At 44.1% G+C, this 22,774-nt stretch overlaps 3 non-coding genes across 3 annotated transcripts; 1 reads left to right on the top strand and 2 right to left on the bottom strand.

Annotated features, from left to right (window-relative positions):
- Positions 1–11,210: 11,210 nt before the first annotated feature.
- Positions 11,211–11,283, top strand: trnar-acg (transfer RNA arginine (anticodon ACG)). Its single transcript has one exon. It is a non-coding gene; the product is annotated as a tRNA-Arg (tRNA).
- Positions 11,284–12,806: 1,523 nt separating this feature from the next.
- On the bottom strand, positions 12,807–12,888 carry trnal-uaa (transfer RNA leucine (anticodon UAA)). Its single transcript has one exon. It is a non-coding gene; the product is annotated as a tRNA-Leu (tRNA).
- A 2,023-nt stretch (positions 12,889–14,911) lies between these two features.
- trnal-cag (transfer RNA leucine (anticodon CAG)) lies at positions 14,912–14,994 on the bottom strand. Its single transcript has one exon. It is a non-coding gene; the product is annotated as a tRNA-Leu (tRNA).
- Positions 14,995–22,774: the final 7,780 nt, after the last annotated feature.

Below are 22,774 nucleotides of genomic sequence, written 5' to 3' on the forward strand. Positions count from 1 at the left end.
CCTGTGCTTCCCAGGTCCCTCCCTGGAACACATGGCATAGAAAATGTTTCACTTGTTTGCTGATTCAATAAACCTCACCATTAACATGTGTGTGTGCCTCTAATTTACATAAACTGTTAATACCAAGACAAATGCTACCTTCAATTAATCATTCATGTCATGGAACCCTTGGTCTCCATTACATTGGTCAACCAGAGAAGCTTCAACTGGTGACGCTCATTCAACCATGATGAAGGTCAACCTCCATTATCTGCTATGCTCCTTAACAGGGGAATTAGCTCCAATGGTAGCGTGCTAGCTTAGCATGTGAGCGGTAGAGGGATCCATGCCCTCATTCTCCAGAATACTTTAACTTGTTCTGTTGATCAGAGGAGCTGCTGGGTGATGAATGCTGATGTTTGTCCACTGGTGTGATAAAGTGTCCCCTGTTACTGAGATGAGGATGAACACCTGCTCAGGTCAAAGCTTCAATGAAGTCAAGTCATCACCCTGTAAAGCACCAAATAACAAAAGTTACACTTTACAAGTAGAACAGGTCCAGTTCCACACTCTTTAAATGAATTTACACCCAACAATTCTTCATGAGCAAGCACATCCTAGCTTAGGCCCAACTTTTCTTGGCGCTCTCCCAGATGCTTGGTAGCTGCTGGGGGAGCGCTAGTTGGGCCTAAGCCAGGAGCTAAGCTAAGTTGGTCTGCACCAGCGAGTGAGGGTTGGCTAGCTCTCGCAGCTTTTGGTGCAGAGCCGCTGCAGGTCCAATTCAACCTCGCTAAGCCTCACCTCCAACACAACAAAAAACTACATTTAACACACTTATCAGTATCACTAAAGGAGGCAGAGGAGGAACAAAACATGTGGCACTCTGAGCAGGAGAGAGGAGGACAAGAGGGAGAAGCCATCGTTAGCTTAGCGTGTTTACAAGGAAGAAAGACTGTTGCTACCAGAATGATGGTCTTTTAAACTTCAGCCAAATAAAGCAATTAGGTATTAATTTTTGGTGGGTAATTAGTCAACGAAATAAGGAATTAGCAGGGAGGATCACACTTTAGCGAGCACAATGAAGCAAGGCTCTACGTTCAGCAACACAGAAAAAGGAGTTGAGGTCACAGGCTTCCTGCAGCCAAGGTCAAAAATCCAGGACGGACGAAAGGGAGGACAACAAAGACAAAGACACAAGAAACAGAGATAATAACCTTAAACTACATAACAACCATAACACATATTGCCCACACACACACACACACACACACACACGCACACACGCACACACACACACACATTTTGTGAAACAACTCAGGAGTCATCAGGTGTTTTACTCAGAGGGATTCATTCATGATAAATGAGCATGGAGGAGACCCAGTAATCATCAACACAAGCGTCACATGAGCAGGTCACCACCCACTTTTATTGATTGGTTCTTGTAAGAATCACTCCTAACGCCATCAGGATGTCATTTTTTGTCCTGCCCTGTCTCAACTGTTGGAGCACAACTACAGCCTGAACTCTGCCACTACCTTATCCCTCCCTAACAACCTCATACAGACCCACTATCTGGACTAGCCTGACCCCCTGACCCTCATCAGTCACTCCTAGTGCCTCCCACTGGAGGGAATAGGAGCGTCTGTGAGCTCTGACTGTTGGGATGCACATCCATGTGATGAAGAGCTGTTTTAAACAGGGAATCATTTGACCTCTTGACCTGTGTGGGCAGGTACAGAGGGACGATTCCATGAACAATAATATTACTAAACAAATGGGTCTTTAGCGTCTTTCTAAAGGTGTCCACAGCGTCCTCATGTCCAGTGGGAGAGCGTTCCAGAGTCTAGAAGCTGCAACCTGGAAGGTTCACTCTCCTTCAGTGAGGCTGAATCCCTGTGGTCAGGGAGGATAAGGGACCCCACAGGTATCACTAAAGTGCTTTAGACTGCAAAGCACTCAGCTAATCAAGCTGGGATCAACTGCTGTGGTGATCAAGGTATCATCATATATAACAAACAAAGAAAACAAAGTTGAGGAAAAGCACACAAAGAAAAAACTATGAACATGAACAGAGCATCTTCTACACCAGATGTCACACGGCTCAGTAGACCTCTGGTTTGACCCGCAGCAGGTCCAGTCTCCAGGGTGCCCCCATCATTCTGCTCTTCAGTCACAGGACATGCAGCAGAATCCCATGGCTCCTCTGCAGAAGAACATGTGAGAGCGTCTGCTTGCTCTTCTCTGGCTGGACGTAGGGGAGAGTCTGTTTGCTCTTCTCTGGCTGGACGTAGGGGAGAGTCTGTTTGCTCTTCCCTGGCTGGACGTAGGGGAGAGTCTGTTTGCTCTTCTCTGGCTGGACGTAGGGGAGAGTCTGCTTGCTCTTCTCTGGCTGGACGTAGGGGAGAGTCTGTTTGCTCTTCTCTGGCTGGACGTAGGGGAGAGTCTGCTTGCTCTTCTCTGGCTGGACGTAGGGGAGAGTCTGCTTGCTCTTCTCTGGCTGGACGTAGGGGAGAGTCTGTTTGGTCTTCTCTGGCTGGACGTAGGGGAGAGTCTGTTTGCTCTTCTCTGGCTGGACGTAGGGGAGAGTCTATTTGCTCTTCTCTGGCTGGACGTAGGGGAGAGTCTGCTTGCTCTTCTCTGGCTGGACGTAGGGGAGAGTCTGTTTGCTCTTCTCTGGCTGGACGTAGGGGAGAGTCTGCTTGCTCTTCTCTGGCTGGACGTAGGGGAGAGTCTGTTTGCTCTTCTCTGGCTGGACGTAGGGGAGAGTCTGTTTGCTCTTCTCTGGCTGGATGTAGGAGAGAGTCTGTTTGCTCTTCTTTGGCTGGACGTAGGGGAGTGTCTGTTTGCTCTTCAGAAGTTTGCTGGACCTTCACTTGAAGGCCATGATTTTCCTCTTTCAAACAGCTTTTTAAATCATGAAGATTTCCCAGGATTTCCCACTGAGCACTGCTCCTTTTCTTCTTTTGTGTTCTCACTGCACATAGAAGACTCTGAACTTCACCGTTCAGACTGCCAGTCTTTGTGGGGTCCTGGTCCTTCCTTGATTCAAGGTGGGCCAACTCAGCAGTGAAGGTCTCTGTCTCCTGAGATGCAGTCGAAACTCGTCTCCTCAAACATCCATTTTCTGCCTCTCTCTCCTCACTCTGGGATCTCAGCTGTTCAAGAGTCGTCTTCTTCTCAGTGAGTTCTTCTCTCATTTTGTTCTTCTCTGCCTGGATGGAGTTGAGCTCACACTTGAGGTCACACTTCTCCTTGCAAACCATCTTCACCTCAAGCTGAAGATTGTGGACTTGTGTGTTCAGGTCTCTGATCTGAGTCTGGTTCTCCTCCCTCACAGATTCAAGGTTACCCACCATGGCAGACATGTTCTCTACCAGCTGATATGCAATAATCTTCTCTTGTCCAAGACTAGAAACCTGTCCCCACAAATTCTGGTTTTCTGTCCATCTCTTGTCACACACAGACTGAAGCTGATCAAGTGCACTTTTCTTCTCAGTCAGGTCTTCCTCAAGACATTTCATCTCCACCAGTTCACTCTCCCTCAGACACTGAACGTTGGTCAGCTCTTTTCTGAGCTCATTGTTCTCTCCATCAACCTTCCTCCCCTCACACTGAAGACTGTGGACTGTTGCGTTCAGATCTTCTATCTGAGTCTGGTTCTTGTCCTGGACCGTTTGGAGGTTGGCCACCACAGCAGTGAGGTTCTGGAGCTCCTGGATTGCTCTTTTATTCTCATGTTCAAGAGTAGAAACTTGTTCCCTCAAATTCTGGTTTTCTGCCTGTGTGTTGTCACACAGAGACTGAAGCTGCTCAAGGGCAGCTTTCTTCTCAGTCAGGTCCTCCTGCTCTGTCAGCCTGAGAGATGGAGGAGCAGGATCACATTGACCAGGATCATTCAGTGGATAAATACAGCTCCTACTGAGATCCACCAGATCTCTGAATGCTCCAACGATACAATCCAATGGAGTCATAGCCTTCTGCCCTGGGTTGATCTGAAGATCTTGAGCCAAACTAAATCTCCTGGAACTGTCAAGTCTTTAAAGACCAAAACTGCCCCAGAAATGAGGAGTCTGGATTCTTTTCTAGAATGTGATGGCAATGACAGTCCTGCAGAGTGACATCACTGACATGACTGATGACTTCAGTCACATGACTGATGACTTCAGTCACATGACTGGATGACAGTGTAGATTCCAATGTAGAGGTTGGGGAAATAGTCTCTGAGAATCCAGCTTGAAGCCACGCCCTCTTTGTTCTTCAAAAACCCAAACAGCGACCATCAGTCTCCCTCCAATCCCGTACTTGGTTCAATGTTGCTGTTCCATTTTGCAGCAGTAGGTGTCGCTGTGATACCAGGTTCAGTTCAAGATTCCCAACTCCAGCTCATGTTGTTGACCTCAGTGGCAGGTAAAATGGTGCTTCAGTGGATCATGTGATCAACTCATGTCTGTCCTCACTGCTCCACAGGTCTGTCAAATGTTCTGTAAAATAGTTGGACCCAGCAGAGCTGCTAGATTAGGAGTTGATGGAGTCGCTGCAGATACCAGGGTCCAAAGTCCAGCTTGAACCTGGTTTGTGCAGTTCTTTGTCAAGCTAACAGCCATTCTTGTCACTGCCAAGCTAAAGTGACGTCTGTCAACAAAGGTCAACATACAAAAGGATATTTCTACTGGCAGTTCAAGATTTTGATCAAACTCCTTTTTCAGAGCTGGAACCTTCCTCTTGTGTCAGCTTCCTGTTCCCATCTCTATGGTAACGGTCAGTTTTGACCCACGTCTTCAATCAGCTGTCAAATAAACTAAAACAGTTTTCTATCCTCCAAGTTGTTTCCATCTCTTGGTGACCTTGTCAGGCTTCCTTATCCATGGAAATATTGATTGATTGATTGATTGATTGATTGATTGATTGATTGTGTGTGTTTAGATTCATGTGTGACACTTCTGTGTGTTCTCTGCAGAGATGTTTCCTGCAGTTGAAGCACAATCCATTTGTCCTGCTGTCCTGACTGCTTGGGCAGACCTGACACCTCTTTCTTCTGGAACCAGATCCTGAGTGGGGTTGTGGCTGTGGCTGTTCTGGTTGGTGTTGAGGCAGGGCTGCTGAGGAGGATGCTGTTGCACTCTTGGTGGATGTGGGTCCACGACACAAATGCATTCTATGCAGACACATGATGGTCTTTGTTTGTTGTGTTGTTGTGCAGGTCGATGGGAGAACGAGGCTGATGAGAGTCCCTGAAGCTCCCATGACTGGGAGAGGAGCTGCTGGCAGTGTTGCTGACAGTGCACTTCTGACTTCAGGTTTGGCTCTGACTGTTGCTTTGTCATCTTATTTTGATAACTGGGTCTAAACCAATCCTTATGATTTTATAATTCAGTGAAAAACATTTTTTTCTTTTATTTTGTTGAACTAGAGGTTCCTGACAAAGTCAAATATCCTTGATACAATAAACAAATTGATGTGGTTCTTTGATGCATTTAAATCCTAAAACAGGTCCCACAGGAGGAAGGTTAAATCATGTGACCATCATCATAACAGCTGTTGACCTTGTTTAACTAGTTGGTGGTGCTAAATACCACCAGCTTGCTAACGTTAACTAGCTAACGTAGCCAGCTAGCTAATATTATTTTCTAACTTCAGGCCTAAATTTGGGATTGACTGTTAAAATTGTTCCCCTCACCTTTGTAACACCAGGTTGTGTCTTGATGATGTCACTGTCACTGCCTTTCTGATTCTAAAATATAAATGCATCCAAAATAAAAATGTCAAACTGCCCCTCCATGGAAACATCATATTTAATATACTGCAATATTCTTTTCCAGTGTACTACACTATATTTTTGTTTTATCAGAGAGGCTTTAATGTCTGTCTTTGATCTCTTAACTCTGACTCTGATGTCATTGGTGGTGACTGAATTCTACCACCTGACAGACTGGGAAGGCTCATATTGGCGATGGATCCATGAAGGAATGAAGGTCTTTTTTCAAAGTAACTTGTTATTTTGTTCTTGGTTGTCATGGTGACTCGTGGTATCGGGGCTCCATTGATGATGTCATTTTGTGGTGGTTGTGCACTTGTGACACTCAAGGTGAACACACTCACAGCTGATTGGACCAACTCAGATCAGCTGTTCTGAACCTGATACTCAGAGTTTCCATCTCAGTGTCAACTCAGGAGTGACTGAGGAGAAGAGTTTCAGAACAGCCACAGTTGGGGGACTTCCATCCAGCAGCCATTTTCTATCCCTGTAAGGGAGTGAAGGGATCTGGAGCTGCTGGGTTCAGGTGGATCCAGAACACAAGATGGAGGTCAGTCAGGACCCCAGAAGGAGACCAGCATCTGGAAGGTGAAGATGCTTTAATCTGACACCATCGTGTCAACAGTTCTGAAATCAGAACAAAAATAAACAGTAGTATTTCCACCTCATACTCCTGCATGTATTCAAGTGAACAGGAACACAGATTCATGCTCAACTTCTCCTGTGTGTTCATCCACAGTCACCAAACAACAACCAAACCAGACAAAAGGGGGTTTGCTAGCATGGCGATCAGCTGTAGTTCACCCATCTTATCCAGGTCACATGGCTCAGGGATAGCATGGCCATCTGGTAACAAAAGGGGGCTTGCTAGCTTGGTGTGCTGAGGTAGAATGGCTCTGTTTAAATTGAGTCCATTTACCATTTCTTTCCCGGCTTCCTCTAGCGGTGCTGTCATCCCTTCCTGTGACTGCAGGAGGGAAGGGGTCCCCCTTCAGAATCAGTTTGATGTCATTACTTCCTCTTCAACATTCCTTTAGCAGACCAACTCACTAACTAGCTCAGTGAGGCGGTGTGGCCGAGTGGTCTAAGGTGCTAGCTTAAGGCTCCAGTCTCTGAGGAGGTGTGGGTTCAAATCCCACCACTGCCATCATGTCCCAGGGCTCTGGAGAGGTGTGGCAGGTCTCTCACAGCCTCTCTGTGCTGGAGGTGTTGGCTGCTTTTATCACTCTGGGAAGAAAATGTCCTGAACTTGAGGTGTTCTCCTCATCTTGAACTCTCCAAAACAACAATGTGCAGTAACGCTGAGCTGCCTTCAAGCCAACAACATGGGCACAGTGTACCCAGAGCCACAGGCTCCTCCCAGTATATGCAGCACTGCCAGTGACCTCTGCTTCAGTGTAACGGTGACTCTCCAAACTGAAGCTGATCCAGGACCAGCTCAGGAGGAGCCATGGAGCAGACAGGCTCTCTGATTTAATGCTGCTGTCTGTTGAGAGGAACATCCCAGTTGACTCCAACAAGGCTGCTGATGTCTTCAAACCCAGGACCAGAAGAAGAACCCTCCTCTGAGTCCACAGACCTGAGCACCGCTGCTCTGACTACCAGGTTACCTCCTGGTTATCAGGGTGAAGTCATGGTGAGGTGGTCAGTTGTTCCTGGTGTTTTATTCTAGAGGCCTGGCAGTTAAACACTGAATTAAATCATTTTAATTCTTTACATGAAGTTTCCTGCTGTTTAGCTGGAAATGTTTGACAACTTCCTCCATGCTGGTGCCCCATCACACACAACAGGTGCACTTGTCCTCTTTTCACCTCTGACCCTCAAACATTCCACCAGTGAACGTCCAGAAATTGAAGCATCAACAGTTCAGCAACAATGGATTCTTCAAATCACCTCTGAAATAAGAGATGAATCTTTACCTGCTGAGGCTTCAGAGCCAAATTGTGAACCTTCAACTCTCACATTCCTGTTCTTGTCTCAATCCTGCTCTCCTAAATCAAGACCTGTTTAATAAATGGTAGAGCAGAGAGGAGCAGAGGAAGAGAGCTGGGACCAGAACCAAAGACATCAAGAGGGGACGAGGCTGATTGATACTCTAAATTGACTGTAGGTGTGACTGTGAGAGTGAATGGTTGTCTGTCTCTATGTGTTGGCCCTGTGATGGACTGGTGACCTGTCCAGGATGAACCCCGCCCCTCGACCAATGTCAGCTGTGATAGGCTCCACCCCCCCTATGAACCTTCACAGATAATCAGTGGAGAAATGGAAATTTAGCTGCTATGTTGAATCAGAAAAACCTTTTGAAGTCTACTTTTGGTTCAGTCAGAAAGGAGACTGTTGTTAACTCACAATGGTTTGTGATTCTGGAGGAAGACAAATTTCCTTTTGAAATCCTTTTTAACAGACACACATTCCTAAAGGTAAGGGTTTATTTTGTTCCTTTCTTTGAGCAGAGGATGGTTTTGATCCATCAACCTCTGGGTTCTGGTCCCAGCTCTCTTCCTCTGCTCCTCTCTGCTCTACCATTGACTGAACAGGCCTTGATTTAGGAGACCAGGATTGTGACAAGAACAGGAATTTGAGTTTCAAATGTTTCCCAGTTTGGCTCTGCAGCAGGAGGTCTATTAGAAACAGGGACTGACCTGACACCAGCTCCCTCTGGAACAATGGTTCATTCATTCATCGGTGCCAGGAGGCCTAAAAACACAGGACACCAATTAAATCCAGGACCTTGGAGCCTGAACTGAAACTCCATCACACCGTGGCTCTGCTGGGGCTCCCACAGGTGAGTGAGGCTGAGCTCCAGTCTGCTCTGAGGAGGCAGCAGACATCTGCACCACTCAGAGGTTTGGTTGGTGGCTTTGACAAAATCCCAACAAACTAAAATCCTGTTGAAGCAGGAAGTTCTAGTTGAACTCTCATCCACGTCACATGACCAAGAAAACCTCCTCTTTCATTCAGACCAGAACAGACAAACATAGAAACATTGTTTCAGCTTCTGATCAAACAATAACATGTTCTTGATTGTTTGTCATGTTCTATGAATCAGACTGATGATCTCTGGATGTTCTAGGAGGGGGGTCTGTTTCTGATGAAGCCTGTTTGGTCTGGGGGGGTTAAGATGGTGGGGCTGTTTCAGTTCTAGTGCTGAAGGCTTTCACCATGACAGTCAGACTCTCCTCTGTCCTTCATGGTCCCTCAAATGTGCAGTGTGGACCTCACACACTGAATTTAGCCTGAAAACTCTTCATGAAAAGCAGGAGACTCAGAGTCTTTGTGGTGCTCGGCTGTTAACCGAGAGGCTGGTGGTTTGAGCCCACCCAGGGACGATGAACAGGCTCTACTGGTGCTTAGGAGTCGCTGTGTTAATGATCTGAATGTGGACGGACAGATTGACCCTCCACAGTAGACACCTGTGACAGATCTCTTGATGAGAAGTGTTAAATTTAGTCGTCGTGTGTCATGCAGTGTGGAGGAGGCCTGCTGGCTGTGGGTAAAGTGGGGCTCAGAGTTTGTGGAGTCGGCTCTGGAATGAAGGGGGTCACTGTTTGGTTCTCAGATGCTCCAGCTCAGGTTAGCGAGGTGGTGGAGAAACCAGTGAGAGCTCTGCCAGCTGGAGCCTCTTGGGTCACGGGAGGCTTCACTCCTGGAGGTGGAAATGATGAGGAGTTTTAAAATCTGCTCCTCTTTCACGCTGACTTGTTTTCTTGGGTTCCCTCTTTCATTCATGTGTGATTTTAGTCTCAGCTCTCTAAACCTGAACGGAGCCAGAACCCATTTTAAAAGAGCTGCTCTTTTAAACTCCTGGAGATCAAGAGGATCCTGCCATGTTTGTCCAGGAGACCCACAGCACAACAGTCAGTGAATGGGGATGCAGGCAGGCTTTTAATGGGGGTCATTTGAAGTCCCAAGTCCAGTTGGAGCAGAGGGTGGAGTTTGATTCTCCAGGAGGTTTTTGTTGTTGTTTTTTTACCAGTTTCTTTTGGTTTGGAGGAAATCATTCCAGGTGTTTGAAAGAAGGTGAGAGCAACTTTGGAAAATGTTCAACTTGTGTTTTTAAATGTCTTTGCACCAACAAATGGTGGACAGGACAGCTTTTGAGACATTTTAATGCCACTGTTCAACAGTGAATCTGCTGGTTTCCTGTTTTTAGGAGCTGATGGGAGCTGCACAGAGAAGCTCTTTGAGACAGGAACCATTCAGAGCTCCACCCTGCTTCTTCCAGCAGGATCCACAGATCCACCAACACACCAGCTGTTTGATGTGTGTAGGCTTTTGACCAGGATTCCTGGACAGCACAGCTGGACTCACTCAGCAGCTAACTTGTTAGCACCGACTAGACAGGAGCGCTTCTATGGTTTTACTCAGTGGTTCAATGTTTTTAAGAGATGTCCCATTCAGCCTGTGGGTTTGAGTGATCACTCTTCAGTCTCCTGTTCTGTTTTATTAAAATATTCATTTAAAAGCTCCTGAGAGAGAGGGGGGGGGGAGATAGAGGGAGGGGGGGAGACAGAGAGAGAGAGAGGGAGAGGGGGGGTAGACGGAGAGAGGGGGGAGACAGAGAGAGAGGGAGAGAGGGGGGAGACAGGGAGAGAGGGCGGGAGGGAGGGAGAGAGAGGGGGGAGGGAGAGAGAGGATCAAACTGATCTCAAACTTGACTTCAAAATTCTCTGATTATAATCATTTTTACTCCTTGATAGATTCATCACTACAGTGTCATAGAGGGTCCATTACTATTGCAGTATATTAAAGAATATAAGAACGAGGTTACCATTCATGTAAATATAATATTTCATGTATTGCAGTATATTTTCAAAGATATGACACTTTAATTTTTTTAATAAGAGAGACTTTAATGTGAGACTTTAATGTCTGTCTTTGATCTCTAAACTCTGACTCTGATGTCATTGGTGGTGACTGAACTCTACCCCCTGACAGACTGAAGGCTCCTATTGGTGATGTCATCATAAATACATTAAGGTCTTGTTTCAATGGTATAACATTAAAGCTCATCTTAGTAAAACAATCAAGTTACCTGAACTAAATTCTTGAAAAAATGACTGTCACTGACTTAAATGAATCAAATCTACTTCAAAGTTCCTTCTGTTGTCATAAGTCGGCCATTTTAAGTGTACTTGTAGTTCCAGAACATTCCAAGAGGAGATGATATGAATCATTTTGTTAGATGAACTCAGTTCCTCTGCTTTGATGTTGGTGGACCGAGGGGAGTTTGCCTGAACCTGCTTGGACCTGCTGGCTCCTGCTCAGTCCCTCACTCAGCCTCACTCAGCCTCAGCAGCACCGCTCCACTGAGGCCTGATTCAGGTTCCTAGCAACCAAATAGGAGGAGAGCTGAACCTTCTTGCTGGGAGGCCACAGTGCTGACCACTGCACCATTGTGTCCCCTGAAAATGCCACCATGTTGTTGGGGTTTTCTGTAACAGCAAGCACACATGAACATAGCAGCTTCTTCACAGGGCTGGTGGTGCAATGGATAACGCGTCTGACTACGGATCAGAAGATTCTAGGTTCAACTCCTGGCCAGCTCGCTTTGAACTTTATACTGAGAAGATGAAGTGAGAACCACTGATCAAAGTCACTGAAGTCCTCCCAGGTTTCCTCCTTGTCTGCTGGAAACATGAACACATGAATGATCCTGCTACCTCTCATGTTAAGCTGCACTTGACAGTGACAGCAGGAGAACAAAAATCCCAGTGTGTCATCAACATTTCCTGTCAATCAATGATAGAAGCTGTTGAATTTCAAAATGAGAAAAAATGAACACCAGAGCACTGGAGAGGAGCACAACACTTCTTTGCTTCCTGGCCACTCTCATGTCTGTCTGTCCATCTGGAGTTGGGGGGAGGAGCTTCACATGTTTTTTCTTTTTTTAAAAAGGGAATGTCATGACTTCCTCTGTATGTTAGAATATGAACGACTAAAAATGTTCATCCACAGTTTAAAGTTAGAATTCAATTTAAAGTAAGAAAAATCTTCCCTCTTCAATCCTGTCACTCAGTGTTTCAAACAAATTCTACTGTTCAACAGTTCAAGTGTTTCTAATGAAGCTGAATGTTCTCCTCTACTTTCCTCAATTGTGTTTCTTTAATGTCCTCCTGAGATCAAAGACAGAATTCTAGCTACTGTCAAAGCCCTGATGACATCATCAGGAATTCTGACCTGTCCAGGGTGAACCCTGCCTCTTGAACAATGTCACCTGGGATCGCCCCCCCCCCCCCCCCCCATGACCCTTAAAGGACAAGAATAGAAAGTGGATGGAGGGATGGACTCAACACTGAAATCAGCTGATCTGATCCACATTCTAATGTTTCCTGTCCCTCTTTAGGAGTCAATGAGAATAGTAGTGTATATAATAAGGTATATCCAACCTTGTAGTATCTTTCCAAAGCTTTTAGTATTTCTTCTTGTTTCTACTTGTAGTTTTAGTGTCTGGATCTTTTCTTTTGATGTCCTGCTGTCTGCTCTTTGCTTTTGGAGCTTCCTTCAACAACTACCAGGCCTCCTGGGTACTGTAGGAAACATGGTCAAGTTCTTCTGACTTCTCCAGGAACGTCCTGCTCACATTGGTCTGTCTTCATTTTGACTCCTCCCACTGCCACAGTGACCAGCCTTTATACTCTTGGTGACTGGGGCCCTGGTTGCTGCAGGCCTCAACACCAGCCTGTGGTTGTGAGCAGGGCAGAACAGAACTGACAGTATCTCTCATGGAGGACCTGGGTCAGCGCCTGGTGCCAGCTGGGGCACCGCTTTAACCTGGACCCCTGGAAGATCTTCTCCAGGAACTCGCCTTTTTCAATCGAAACAGCGTGAAACTTCAAGTAAAGAATTAAAATTATTTAATTCACAATGAAGCCTCTGTCAAAAAACAAAGGAACAACTGACTACCTCACCATGATCACCAGGAGGTAACCTGGTAGTCAGAGCAGCAATGCTCAGGTCTGTGGACTCAGAGGAGGATTCTTCTTTTGGTCACAGGTTTGAAGATCTGAGTGGAAGAGAGAGGAGAGGCTGTGAGAGACCTGCCACACCTCTCCAGTGACCTGGGACATGATGGCAGTAGTGGGATTTGAACCCACGCCTCCTCAGAGACTGGAGCTTAAATCCAGCGCCTTAGACCGCTCGGCCACACTACCTCACTGAGCTGTTCTCTGAGTTGGTCTGCTAAAGGCATGTTGAAGAGGAAGTAACATAATGATATCAAACTGATTCTGAAGGGGGACTCCTTCCCTCCACGGTCACAGGAAGTGACAACAGCGCCGCTAGAAGCAGGAAAGAAATGGTAAAAGGACTCAGTTTGTACAGAGCCTTTCTACCTCAGCAGCACTCAAGGAGCTGAACAATGTCCTCTCATTCACACACACTCACACACTGATGCTGAAGGCTGCCATGCAAGGAGCCAACCTACTCATCAGAAGTATTTAGGGGTTCAGTCTCTTACTCAAGGACACTTTGACATGGTCACTGGAGAAAGTGAGGATCAAACCAGCCACCCTTTGGTTGCCAGACGGCCACGCTACTCTTGAGTCATGTGACCTGGATAAGATGGTGAACTACAGCTGATCGCCATGCTAGCAAACCTCTTTTGTTTGGTTTGGTTGTTGTTTAGTGACTGTGGATGAATACACAGGAGAAGTTGAGCATAAATTTGTGTTCCCTGTTCACTTGAATATCTGCAGGAGTGTGAGGTGGAAATACTACTTGGAGGAGAATGAGAGTTCAGTCTCAGCGCTATGACCTGTTCTGACACTAAAACATGTCAGCCACAGAACAAAGATGGCAGTCCTCTGGGAGAGCAGGTACACCACACATACATGAAGAAACCCTACAGGAAACAAATATGTTGCCAGAGACTTTTACTCTGTTTTTGTTGTTTACCAAAGTACAGGATTGGAGGGAGACTGATGGTCGCTGTTTGGGTTTTTGGAAAACAAGGAGGCTGTGGGTTCAAGCTGGATTCTCAGAGACGATTTCCCCAACCTCTACATTGGCATCTACACTGTCATCCAGTCACATGACAGAAGTCATCCAGTCACGTGACTGAAGTCATCCATTCATGTCAGTGATGTCACTTGGCAGGACTCTCATTGCCGTCTCATTCCAGAAAAGAATCCAGACTCCACCTGTGGCTCCATGATAACTGAGGGACCTCTGGTTGGAGGCTGGACGATGATGTTTGGACTGGAAGGAAAACTCCTTGTCCAAATTCCATTGTGTTCAAGTTTAAAGTCCCACAATCAGAAGTAGCTGAATCTGACAGGTGGAGGTTTGGAACTACAAGATGGTGATGTTTTCTTGACTTGATGCTCTGACTGTCAGGGTGGATGTCAGCTTCTTCTGCTGCTGCATCTGAGTGGCTATGATTGGAGGTTTTACCCTCCAAGGTTGTTTGGTTCCAGGGGACATTTTAAAATTCCAGTCCCCAACCTGGGCTGTTCTGAAACTCTTCTCCTGAATCACTCCTGAGCTGCAGCAAGAACAAATACCAGTGCCAACCAGATCAACTTCATGGCTGCTAACAGCCTCAGACACTTGATTTCCATCAATCTGGAGCCAAGAAGGCCCTCACCTGTGGTTCTCCTCCAGGAGGGTCCAGGTTCTGCCATTGGGGCTCCTGGTGCCACTGCCAGAGAGCCTCAGCTGCACACTGCAACATTTCAAAAGGAGATTGACATTCCTTCAAATGTCCTGACATCTGATTCCAATGGTTCTGTTCCATATTTATATTTTAAAATCAATCACACAATGAAAGCTGCCTCAGCTGGTTTAAGAGAGAGAACAAGCTAAGAGATCTGAAACCAGTAAAATATGCTTTTCTGTGTGCAAACTAGTGAGGGGCATGGAAGGATATTTTACCACCAATACAGAACCCAGACTTTAGTCATGTGATGAGATGGCGACTCTGATTATGAAGTTAATGGACAAAATGTGAACTGAAAGAAAACACATTCCTTCAGCAGACTTTGATCCAACATTGAAGTTAGAGTTTGGTGGCTGCTCCATGTTGGAGGAAACCAGGCGATGTTGGGACATCACAGGGAAGCTCCTTTGCCTCCTCTGCTGCCAGTTCAACCACTCACTCCCATCAGTGAAGAGCAGCTTCAACTGGGTTTGGAATTTACCACTGTGGATGCATAGGAATGTGGAGAAAATGTCCTTTGTCAGAAGTGGGATTCGAACCCACGCCTCCAGGAGAGACTGCGACCTGAACGCAGCGCCTTAGACCGCTCGGCCATCCTGACAGACACTGAAAGTTGCAGACTTCAATATCAAATGAATTCATTCACTGACAAAGTAGAATTTTTTTCCACAGGAGCTACTGGCTCCTTAGTTGTTACATTTATTGTTAACATTAAACACACAGTCTGAGTTCATGGCAGTAAGAAATGAACCAGAACATTTGAACCACGTAACATCTCTTGATCAGTTTGTTACATGGGACACATTCCAGACAGGAAGGTCCTTCTGAGACTTGAACTCTGATCACTGGATCCAGAGTCCAGAGGGCTCACCCTTCCACCATGGAACCAAACACAAGGAGGACGTTCCTCTAAATACCACTTGACATCACCTGCAATCAACCTGTTGCTATTTGGAGGTTCATCTTGCTCTTGTTCCAGACTACATTGGCAAAAGGAACAAGAACCACAAGGAAATCATGGAACTCCAGATTGATTCAGGACTTTCTAACTCCATCGTATGACCTGGGAGCAAAGACTGGCCAGGCCTTCCTTAATTTATCAGTTAATTACTGCTTCAACAAACATGCCACTTAATTAAGTCACCAGAATTTCTCTCATTGAAAAACCCACCAGCCTGATTTCTTGACATGACATGAAAAATTCTCCAAGAACCCACAGTTGGGTGGAAAGATACCAGGTTAACCAGGAGGAGTCCTGTTCCTGAACCATGGATGGAACAAAGTCCACTGGAAAACTCAGCAGTTCCTGAGTGCCAGATCCATCCGGGAGCTTGGGTCTCCCCTTGACTGTGGTGATCCATGAGATCAAGGAGGACAGAGGAAAGAAGGATCCTGTTGGAGATCTCCTCCCTTCTTCCTCCACTTCACTACTACTTGGATGTCAGGAATATGAGGTACTTTACTCAAATGAGGTATTAGGAGTTTCCTGTTTGACAAGAAGGAAGTCAGAGGTTCATACCTCACTTGTTGGTGGTGCCCTCAACCTGCTGAGAGCATCACTTAGTTCTCTACAGAGAAACATGGCAGCTCTGCTGAAGGCTGCAGGAAACCTGCTGGAACTGAGACTTGGACTCAGGTCACTGGATTCAAAGTCCAGGGTGCCAACAGCTCCACCAGGGCATCTGTGCTTTACTTACCGTGTAAAAAAGGACCACAGTGGTCGTCTGGTTTTAATTTAACAAACAAATACGGTTGAAAACTTTGAGACAGTGACACAGGGCTCTTATTTGAAGGGCCATGGGATGGGAAATATCCCAGACCTCTGAGATCAGAGCGCTCACTTTGATCTCAGGGTCCTGACTTTGGGGGTTCTTCCTTTGGTCTTCAAATACTTGTGGTTTTTATTGGCAGAACTTTCAACTTGCATGCAAAAAGAGAATCACAGTCAATGTAAACCCAGCAGACAGTGTTTATTTCTAATAAATCAGACAATCGCACAAATGAGAATGAAAGGAAAAAACAATAAAATGTTTAAAATCCTTCTCCACTCTAAAGCTTTTTAAAGTTCATTTGAAGGTTCAAAGGTGGAGGTGAGGAGGTCACCCTGATCCTCCCTGTCGTCACTGCCAGGATTCTTTCTTCTGGTGCTGTGGTTCTTCTGATGAAGGGGGCGTGATGTTTGCTGTCTCAGGCTCCACCAAATGTCCTCTTTAGGACGCCACAATGTGGCCTCTTCACTGCTCCATCTTCCCTGCATCGGAGACACCAGGGTTCCTCCTGGTGCCGACCCCATCGTCCTTCTACCCAATGGTGTGGCCATGGATCCTCAGAGGAGGCTGGGATCCTTCTTCTCATCAGAGCCACAGTTTTTCCTGGAGGGAACAACAGGAGCTTTGTTGTAATGTTTTGCTCGGTGTTTCCTGCTCAGAGCGTCAGGATCTGTGACGCCATCTTGTGGTAGGGGGTCACCATCTTGTTGTGTGGTAGTGGATTCATTGATCTGCTGTTTCAACACATTCAAGTTCATTATCCTACAAGTCAAAGTACATTTGGTGTGGAGTTTTAGTTTCTGGCCTCAATCATAACGTGTGCCTTTCTTCTTCATGAACATTTCTCAGCTTTGTAAGTTTATTCTAGTTTTTCTTCCTCACTTTTCTATTCCATTGTTGTTGAAGATTCTACTGCAGGTTGGAGTTCCCTGTTGACTGAAGCAGAAACAGGAACAACAAGCTGGAGGCTGTCAGAGCTCCAAGTTGGGGGCTGATATTAAAGTAGGAGATGAACACATCCAGGTTAGCATCCCTCTCAGAAGCTGCTACTTTAGCTCTTCAGGATACAGCAGCCTAGCATAGCTTCATCTGGCCAGTTAGTGGCCCACTTTGATGTCTGGGATATCAGGTTCAAGGTTCTTCACAGCTCTGAATGAAGGCTTTCTGAAGTGTTAACCAGTACTCCAGTTGTAAAAAACAATCAGGGGGGATGGTAGATTTTGATGTTTAGGAACAGATCATTTGTGCTGATGACAGCGCATCAGGTGAGAGACCAACAGTGTACCCTTACTCCTCTAAAACAACATGCATGCTATGGATATTACTTGTCTGCTACTCCTGTCATTGATCTTGACCAAGCCCCCAGGCTGACACTGCTACCACTGCTCCTACATAGTGAGAGTCAAATGCAGAGGACATTTTCCCACCGGGTGCAAGGGCAACTTCATAATCATGCTACCTATAAATCTGGGAATTCTTCTATATTTTGAAACAAAACGTTCTCAAGTCAAGTCCATTTTAATGAAAGTGCAAGAGCAAAAGAATGAAACAAATGTACTGTGGCAGGATGGCGCTACACTCCCCACCATGAGGGGCAGTGTGGCAGACGATAGTGAGTGGTCACCTAGAAATAGACCTGGTCCGACCCTTCTCCGTCCTTTCCACTTCCTCTCCCTCCTTTACGGAGCCGACAGCCGTGCGTGGTGGCGTCTCGCTGGTCAGCAGATCGGTTACAAACAAAGGTACCTCAAAACCTCAAAATAATGCTACAGTGATGTCGGAAGAATTGCTAATGAACTCAAAATGATGCTAACAGTAATGGAGGAAGAGTTGCTAATAAACCTCAAAATAATGCTACAATGATGTTGTAAAAATTACTAATGATCTCAAAATGATGCGACAGTGATGTCGTAAGAATTGCTAATGAACTCAAAATGATGCGAAAAGAAATGTAGTGAAAGTTTCGAATAACCTTAAAGTGATGCTGACAGTCATGTAGTAAGAGTTGCTACGAACCTTAAAATAATGCTACAGTGATGTCGGAAGAATTCCTAATGATCTCAAAATGATGCGACAGTGATGTCATAAGAATTGCTAATGAACTCAAAATTATGCGAACAGTAATGTAGTGATAGTTGCTAATAAACTCAGTGATGCTGACAGTGATGTAGTAAGAGTTGCTTCGAACCTCAAAATAATGCGACAGTGATGTTGGAAACATTGCCAATGATCTCAAAATGATGCGACAGTGATGGAGTGATAGTTGCTATAAACTCAGTGATGCTTTCAGTAATGAAGTGAAAGTTTAGAACAACCTCAAAGTGATGCTGACAGTCATGTACTAAGAGTTGCTACTAACCTCATAACAATGCAACAGTAATGTAGTAAGAGTTGCTACGAACCTCCAAATAATGCGAAAGTGATGTCGGAAGAAATGCTAATGATCTCAAAATGATGTGACAGTGATGTCGTAAGAATTACTAATGAACACAAAATAATGCAACAGTAATGTAGTGATAGTTGCTAATAAACTCAGTGAGGCTTACAGTAATGTAGTAAGTGTTTCGAACAATTTCAAATGATGCTGAAAGTCATGTAGTAAGAGTTGCTACTACCCTCAAAATAATGCTACAGTGATGTCGTAGGAATTGCTAATGAACTACAAATAATGCGAAAGTAATGTCGGAAGAATTCCTAATGATCTCAAAATGATGCGACAGTGATGTCGTAAGAATTGCTAATGAACTCAAAATGATGCTAACAGTAATGTAGTGATAGTTGCTAATGATCTCAAAGTGATGCTGACAGTCGTGTAGTAAGAGTTGCTACTTACCACAAAATAATACTACAGTGATGTTGGAAGAATTGCTAATGAACTCAAAATGATGCGAACAGTAATGTAGTGAAAGTTTCGAATAACCTCAAAGTGATGCTGACAGTCATGTAGTAAGAGTTGCTACTAACCTCAAAATAATGCGACAGTGATGTTGGAAGCATTGCTAATGATCTCAAAATGATGCGACAGTGATGGAGTAAGAATTGCTAATGAACTCAAAATGATGCTAAGAGTAATGTAGTGATAGTTGCTAATGATCTCAAAGTGATGCTAACAGTAATGTAGTGAAAGTTTCGAATAACCTCAAAGTGATGCTGACAGTCATGTAGTAAGAGTTGCTTCGAACCTCAAAATAATGCGACAGTGATTTCAGAAGAATTGCTAATGATCTCAAACTGATGCGACACTGATGGAGTAAGAATTGCTAATGAACTCAAAATAATGCGAACAGTAATGTAGTGATAGTTGCTAATAAACTCAGTGATGCTTACAGTAATGTAGTAAGAGTTTCGAACAACCTCAAAGTGATGTTGACAGTCATGTAGCAAGAGTTGCTACGAACCTCAATTTAATGCTACAGTGATGTCGTAAGAATTGCGAATAAACTCAAAATGATGCTAGCAGTAATGTAGTGATAGTTGCTAATAAACTCAAAGTGATGCTGACAGTCATGTAGTAAGAGTTGCTACGAACCTTAAAATAATGCAACAATAATGTCGTAAGAGTTGCTACGAACCTCAAATAATGCGACAGTGATGTCAGAAGAATTTCTAAAGATCTCAAAATGATGCATAAGTGATTTAGTAAGAATTGCTAATGAACTCAAAATTATGCTAACAGTAATGGAGTGAACGTTTCGAATAACCTCAAAGTGATGCTGACAATCATGTAGTAAGAGTTGCTACGAACCTCAAAATAATGCGACAGTGATGTCGGAAGAATTGCTAATGATCTCAAAATGATGCGACAGTGATGGAGTAAGAATTGCTAATGAACTCAAAAGGGTGCTCACAGTAATGGAGTGAAAGTTTCGAATAAACTCAAAGTAATGCTGACAGTCATGTAGTAAGAGTTGCTACGAACCTCAAAATAATGCAACAGTAATGTAGTCAAAGTTGCTTCGAACCTCAAAATAATGCGACAGTGATTTCAGAAGAATTGCTAATGATCTCAAACTGATGCGACACTGATGGAGTAAGAATTGCTAATGAACTCAAAATAATGCTAACAGTAATGTAGTGATAGTTGCTAATAAACTCAGTGATGCTTACAGTAATGTAGTAAGAGTTTCGAACAACCTCAAAGTGATGTTGACAGTCATGTAGCAAGAGTTGCTACGAACCTCAATTTAATGCTACAGTGATGTCGTAAGAATTGCGAATAAACTCAAAATGATGCTAGCAGTAATGTAGTGATAGTTGCTAATAAACTCAAAGTGATGCTGACAGTCATGTAGTAAGAGTTGCTACGAACCTTAAAATAATGCAACAATAATGTCGTAAGAGTTGCTACGAACCTCAAATAATGCGACAGTGATGTCAGAAGAATTTCTAAAGATCTCAAAATGATGCATAAGTGATTTAGTAAGAATTGCTAATGAACTCAAAATTATGCTAACAGTAATGGAGTGAACGTTTCGAATAACCTCAAAGTGATGCTGACAATCACGTAGTAAGAGTTGCTACGAACCTCAAAATAATGCGACAGTGATGTCGGAAGAATTGCTAATGATCTCAAAATGATGCGACAGTGATGGAGTAAGAATTGCTAATGAACTCAAAAGGGTGCTCACAGTAATGGAGTGAAAGTTTCGAATAAACTCAAAGTAATGCTGACAGTCATGTAGTAAGTGTTGCTACGAACCTCAAAATAATGCAACAGTAATGTAGTCAAAGTTGCTACGAACCTCAAAATATTGCGACAGTGATGTCGGAAGAATTGCCAATGAACTCAAAATGATGCTAACAGTAATGTAGTGATAGTTGCTAATAAACTCAAAGTGATGCTGACAGTCATGTAGTAAGAGTTGCTACAAACATTTAAATAATGCAACAGTAATGTAGTAAGAGTTGCTCCGAACGTCAAAATAATGCGACAGTGATGTCAGAAGAATTGCTAATGATCTCAAAATGATGCGACAGTGATGTCGGAAGAATTGCTAATGAACTGAAAATGATGCTTACAGCAATGTAGTGATAGTTGCTAATAAACTCAGTGATGCTTACAGTAATGTAGTAAGAGTTTCGAACAACCTCAAAGTGATGCTGACAGTCATTAAGTAAGATTTGCTACGAACCTCAAAATGTTGCGACAGTGATGTAGTAAGAATTGCGAATAAACTCAAAATGATGCTAACAGTAATGTAGTGATAGTTGCGAATGAACTCAAAGTGATGGTAACAGTAATGTAGTAAGAGTTGCTACGAACCTTTAAATAATGCAACAGTAATGTAGTAAGAGTTGCTACGAACCTCAAAATAATGTGACAGTGATGTCGGAAGAATTGCTAATGATCTCAAAATGATGCGACAGTGATGTAGTAAGAATTGCTAATGAAGTCAAAATGACGCTAACAGTGATGTACTTAAAGTTGCTAATCAACTCAGTGATGCTTAAAGTAATGCAGTACGTGTTTCGAACAACCTCAAAGTGATGCTGACAATCATGTAGTAAGTGTTGCTACGAACCTCAAAATATTGCGACAGTGATGTCGGAAGAATTGCTAATGAACTCAAAATGATCCTAACAGTAATGTAGTGATAGTTGCTAATTAACTCAGTGATGCTTACGGTAATGTAGTAAGTGTTTGGAACAACCTCAAAGTGATGCTGACAGTCATGTGGTAAGTGTTGCTACTAACCTCAAAATGATGCTCCAGTGATGTAGTGAGAGTTGCTACTAATCTCAAAATGATGCTGACAGTGATGTAATGAGAGGTGCTACTAACCTAAGAAATGATGCTCCAGTGATGTGGTGAGAGTTGCTAAAAACCTCAAAATGATGATTACAGTAATGTATTGAGAGTTGCAACTCACCTAAAAATGATGCTGGAGTGATGTGGTGAGAGTTGCTAAAAACCGCAAGATGATGCAACAGTAATGTCGTGAGAGTTGCTACGATGCTCAAATGATGCTACAGTGATGTAATAAGAATTGCCATTAACCAAACAAATGATGCTACAGTGATGTAGTGAGAGTTGCGACTAACCTCAAAATGATGCTGATAGTGATGTCATGAGAGTTGCTCCGAACCTCAAAATGATGCTGATAGTGATGTCATGAGAGTTGCTACGATCCTCAAAATGATGCGACAGTGATGTGGTGAGAGTTGCTACGAACCTTTAAATGATTCTTCAGTGATGTAGTGAGAGTTCTACGAACCTCAAAATGATGCTCAAGTGATGTAATGAATGTTGCTACTAATTTAAAAATGATGCTAAAGTGATGTAATGAGAGTTGCTACGAACCTAAGAAATGATGCGACAGTGATGTAGTGAGAGTTACTAGGATGCTCAAAATGATGCTGACAGTAATGTAGTGAGAGTTGCTTAAAACCTAAAAATTGACGTTAAAGTCATGGAGTGAGAGTTGCTACGAACCTCAAAATGATGCAGTGATGAAGTAAGAGTTGACACTATCCTCAAATTGATGCTACAGTAATGTAGTAAGAGTTTCTTCTTAACTGAAAATAAAGCTACAGTGATGTAGTGAGAGTTTCTTCTTAACTGAAAATAAAGCTACAGTGATGTAGTGAGAGTTTCTTCTCACATAACAAATG

This window comes from Aulostomus chinensis, chromosome 1, assembly GCF_037954235.1.
Source record: "Aulostomus chinensis isolate RoL2024-O1b breed Wild chromosome 1, RoL_Achi_v1.0, whole genome shotgun sequence".
Lineage (NCBI taxonomy): Eukaryota > Metazoa > Chordata > Actinopteri > Syngnathiformes > Aulostomidae > Aulostomus > Aulostomus chinensis.